This window comes from Silene latifolia, chromosome Y, assembly GCF_048544455.1.
Source record: "Silene latifolia isolate original U9 population chromosome Y, ASM4854445v1, whole genome shotgun sequence".
NCBI lineage: Eukaryota > Viridiplantae > Streptophyta > Magnoliopsida > Caryophyllales > Caryophyllaceae > Silene > Silene latifolia.
In genome coordinates, this window is record NC_133538.1 from 395,551,231 (window position 1) to 395,556,799 (window position 5,569).

The 5,569-nt window shown below is 37.8% G+C and overlaps 1 long non-coding RNA gene across 1 annotated transcript; it reads left to right on the top strand.

Moving 5' to 3' along the window:
* The first annotated feature begins 444 nt into the window (after positions 1-444).
* LOC141634467 (uncharacterized) lies at positions 445-5,182 on the top strand. The gene is made up of 4 exons (XR_012539204.1): positions 445-1,027; positions 3,569-3,668; positions 4,338-4,439; positions 5,021-5,182. It is a non-coding gene; the product is annotated as an uncharacterized LOC141634467 (long non-coding RNA).
* The last annotated feature ends 387 nt before the right edge of the window (positions 5,183-5,569 follow it).

Sequence of the window (5,569 nt, forward strand, 5' to 3'; positions counted from 1 at the left end):
ATTCATGTATTTTGTATTGGTTGATCCCTTATTTACCTATTTCATATGATTCGAATCCTAATCCCATATCTATGTTATGTTTCCTTGAAATGTGTGCTTTTGTCTAAATGACCGTATTCTTGTCTTTCATATTATTTAATTATCTCACATGAATAGTTGAGTCTTTATTATGCTAATGTTGATATATCTTGTTCCATCTCATTTAATTGCCTTGTTTAATATAAATTTGATGTTCATGTCATTGGTAATTATCTTACCTGGTTTACCTATTTGAGTTTCTTGTTATGTTTGTCTCGACAATTTGTGGCTAGGAGAACCTTGAGTGTTTTTTTTTTTGGTTAAATGTAAGTATTGTATAAAATAAAGTGAAAATCGTTCCAATTTTACAACCCGGGTTCAAGTCATATATCCATCGCGGAAATATGTCTTAAGAAGCCCTCAACCATTCCAGCCAACAAAACTAACATAGACCTACAACAAAAACAAATAGGCCTAAAATAAAACAAAAAAGCCTAACTAACTCAACACAACTCAGGTAACTCATGGTCTCCATCATTCGAGGTGGTTTGATAGCGGGTGGCTTCAACTTAGCTCCCTCATTCGAAAGGATGAGATAAGTTGGTCTTAACCCTAGAGGATCAACCTAGTTTCCTTACCTAATAAAAAAAAAAATCGTCTCTCTCTCCTTTTCGTCTTCTCCAACTGTTCCTCAGAAAAACCTCAAAACTGTCACCTCCAATCATCATCAGGTCCCCATAAGCTTAAAAACATTAAAAATGACGTTTCTCAAGCCAGATCTGGTCTTTACTGGTAAGAGGGAGCCTTATTCTATCCTTTAATCGGGCTTTAATGTCCTCCTTAATCCGTCTCACCATTCGCTCAGGTCGGTCAATGACTCCCACCACTCGAGCTCTGTTGCGTTGGAACCACATATAGTACAGACTTACCCCAACCACCATATACTGGATACCAATCTGAAGTTTAGATTCCCTTCTTCTCAAGCACCATTCCCAGGCATTGGCATCAGGTATGTTCATACTAAGCTGATTATTTAGTTCTTGAACGATTTTCTTGCTGTACACACATTGTGAGAATAAATGTTCTTGTGTTTCCTCTTCACTAGAACAGAGGCAGCAGATAGCCTCGTCACAAACCCCTATTCTTTGCAGCTTTGCCTTAGTGTTTAGGGATTCATTGAAAATTAGCCAGACAAGAATAGCGTGTTTAGGTATTATCCAATTGTTCCATACCATCGTTGCCCATCTGACTTTAGGATGCTGCTCTCAGATCCACATATAGCACTTTGAGGCTGAGTATCCCCTTTCCTGGAAACACCACTTTCCATTAGTATAAGCAGCAGCCAAATCATTCTTTGTTTTACATATTTTCCTCCAAGCCCAACTTGAATTATAGCTAGGATTATAATCCATCCAATTCTTATCTTTTATATATAACTGATGAACCCATTTGACCCATAGACTGTCTTTTTTCTCAGCAATCTAATTAACAAGCTTTCCCACCATAGCCATGTTCCATAAAACTTGGTCCTTTATTCCCAAACCCCCTTCTTTTTTTGGTTTGCAAACAGTAGACCAGGCTACCAGAGGTCAATTTCTATATTCAGTACTGCCTTCCCATAAGAAGTTCCGACACATTGCTTCAATTTTTTTAATTACTCCTTTTGGCAGAGTAAAAATAGATGCCCAGTATGAGTGCAAAGTGGTTAAAACTGATTGGACTAGGACAAGTCTCCCAGCATACGAAAGTCTCTTTTATCCAATGCCATGAATTTTTTTGCATATTTTATCAATCAAAATATCACAATCCTTCTTCCTGAGCCTTGTTGTTTAAATAGGCATTCCAAGATATTTAAATGGAATCATACCTTCTTTGAAGCCAGAAACGCTTAAGATTTCATGTTTTAGTTCATCTGGCACTCCATTAAAATATACATTGGATTTGGAGGGACTCACCTTCAAACAAGAAGTTTTTGAGAAGGTAGTAAAAGCTTTTAAGATGAGTACCATAGAAGGAGCATCCCCTTTACTGAACATCAGTACATCATCTGCAAACATTAGGTTTGTGAGCTTTAAATCCTTGCATAGAGGGTGAAAATTAAAGCCACTTTGCCTTGCAGCATACGTCATAGTCCTGGTAAGATAATACATACAGAGAGTAAAAAGTAAGGGGGATAGGGGATCCCCTTGCCTTAATCCCCTCTTCCCATGAAAAAAAACAAATTGTTCACCATTCAGAGAAAGCGTAAAAGTAGGAGTTGTAACACATTGCATAATCATCTCCCGGAATTGATTAGGGAAGTTCAGGGCTCCAAGCAATTGATCCATAAAACCCCACTCAAGTGTGTCGTAGGCCTTTTGGAGGTCAATTTTGAATAGACATCTAGCTGAGACAGATGGTCTATTATAAAGTCTGATCAAGTCCTCACATATTAACACATTTTCTAGAATACTCCTTCCCTTGATAAAAGCTCCCTGATTCTGATTCACAATCTCAGGAAGGACAGCTCCTAGTCTTGAGCAAATAATTTTGGAAATCACCTTGTATATGACATTGCAGCATGCAATAGGTCTGAAATGTAGCACACTGGTAGGCCTCTCACACTTAGGGATAAGAGTGAGGTTTGTAGAATTAACTTGTTTGAGGAGCCTTCTATTGTGGAAAAAATCCTGCACTGCCAGACTAACATCTCTACCAATTACATTCGAAGCATCCTTATAGAACTTACTAGTATAACCATCAGGACCTGGAGATTCGACATCAGGGATGCTAAAAATAGCCTCTTTTACCTCCTTATTAGTGAGTGGTCTAAGCAACAGTGCATAATGGTCATCCCTGCATACATTACCACATTGAATAATGGTTTTTCTCACTCTCTGAACTGTTGTACTAGTACCAAGCAACTCTTTGTACTAATCCAGAAAGGCACTCCGAATCTGGTCAGTGGTGGTGTAGCTTTTCCCTTCCTTGTCTTCAATCATGACAACTCGATTCCATATCCTCCTGCTTTTATTGACCCATGAAAAAAAAGCTGTGTTAGCATCTCCTTCATTAATCCTTTTAATTTTTACTTTTTGAGCAAGGAAACTATCTCTAGCAATAACCAGTTCCCTAAGGTCCTGAGCAGCCTTGTGCTCTTCAGCAATCTTTTCAACATTAGTAGGATCCACTCCCAATTCCTCTTGTAGTTTGGTCACATAAAGCTGTAAAATATCAGTGTTTTTCTCAATGTCAGCAAACCTATCCTTATTCAGCTCCTTAAGACCTGGCTTTAAGGCTTTAAGCTTCTTAACCAATTGATACATAAGAGTACCATCAATTCAAATTTGCCAAGTATCTCTTAAGCAATCAAGAAACCGTTCAGACATTTCCCACATGTTAAAATATTTAAAACTCCTGGGGCATTTAGTATGTTTATTGCTCCCTACAATGCAAGGCGTATGATCAAAATAACCCCCGGGTAAAAAATGACCATAAAGATCAGGATATAAATCAGACCATTCTTTATTAACCATGAATCTGTCTAATCTACTATACGTTCTGTCCTCAGGTTGCTGCTTGTTATTCCAAGTGAATAGAGAGCCAATTGCCTGAATGTCTAACATGCCACCGTCATCAACACAACTCCTGAAGGCATCAATTTCTACCTGGTTAGTACTTCCTCCAAACCTTTCACTATGAGTCAGAATCACCCCCAATTGCCCATGGGCCTCTTATTGTATGAGAAAAGCTCCTGAGTTTATCACATAAAGGAACTCTCTCATAAATCCCATTAAAAGCATAAATATAGGTGAGGTAGAATCCTTCTTTACTAGTCAGATAGTCAACCTTCAAGTGAATAAATTGAGCATTGTACTCTATGAAATGTATTCTGAACTTAGTGGGCTGCCACAACACCCAAATCCTTCCTCCTTTATGATATCTATAATTGATAGAGATACTCCACCCATTATTAAAAGAGTTTACAACTTTGCTAAAATTACTAGCTTTTATATTGGTTTCAAGTAGGGCAAAAAGTCCTACCTCTTTATTCTGCAGAAAACAATTTATATCTATTTGCTTACTCACCTTATTCATTCATCTTACGTTCCAAAACCAATGTTATCCATTTAAAAAAGGATCTCTACCTGCACCATTAGCACTAACGTTTCCCCCTATTCCATTTTGGGGACTGCTGGACTTTGTCAGGACATCCACAAAAGAGTGAGCCCCAAAATTTGATTGACTATAACCTCCTGGTCTAGCATAATGCCTGTTTAATTTAATGAGTCTCCTTGCAGGAGTTTGCTCAACATTTTCTGTGTTAATTCTTGTGACAGGTGTGATAATCGTCTCCTTTAGTTCCTGTGTAGTTGGTAGCACCACCTGAGTAGGACTTCCTTCCAGACTGGAATGAGTGGCTGGCTCCTTCTCCTTTTGAGGTACTAATTTCTCTCCCTCCGTTGATTTATGTATTGGCCTTCATACTTTCTTGAACCACTTTCCCCCCTTATCACTCTTATTATGCAGCCCCTGCTTCCTCTATCAACATTGTGATGTTTTATGCCCAATACCATGGCAGTGAGTACACTTTATTAGTTTCCATTCATACTCTATCTCCACTTGTATCAACAGACCTAATTCATCTTTGAATTTGACAACCTTTGGGAACTGCTGATTAATATTTAGTTCTACCATAACACGAGCGAAACCCAATCAGTTTTCTCCTCTATGGCCACATCCCCTTTAACATATTTACCAATTAGACCTGCAATCTTTGGTAAACCCTTACCCCGGAACTTTAAGGGGAGTTTATGTAGTTTGATCCAAACGGGAACAGAGGTAATTTCCTCTCGTTTCACCACACTATCATTTGTCCAATCCTTAACAATCAAAGGTTTGTTATCAAATAGGAAATGCCCAGAAGTTAATACCTTTTCTTTCATCTCCATGGATTTGAATCTCACAAGGAAGAGTCAATACCTTGATTTAACTGTGGCTTTCATGTTTACATGAATGACAGGTTTGTGAAGATGCATTTGTGGGGTTTAGACGTGTGAGCTAGCGAGCATCTTAGACTAGTTTATTAGGATTTCTTAGACTCACCTTTTATCGTCTTGTCATTCGAGGGATATATTTTCCCTCATCTTGGACTACCACGTTTGTATAAACTTAACTTCTTTTCCGCATTTTCTTATTATATTTTCTTAGCAATATCGCGGGGTTCACAATCCATCTCTAAAAAAAAACCTACTTAAATAAACATTAGATTTTATATTATTCCATAAAAATACAAAAAAACAAGATTTTGCATTATTAGCAACCGATAAGTAATAAGTCCCTTAGGTCCATTGTTGAATATCGTCCATTTTCATGGACAATACTTGTAGGCACGCTTCTTGCCTTCTTTTCTAGGTTTCATACCCCAAACAAAAAGGTAAGTTATGCTTTCTCACTTCATCTCTACCTTCCGTAAGGTACCAATTGCCCCATGATTTGCAAACCAGGGTAGCATAAAATTAGATACTTTACGTGGAAATACATTACGGTAATTTAATGTGTTTACAAATAA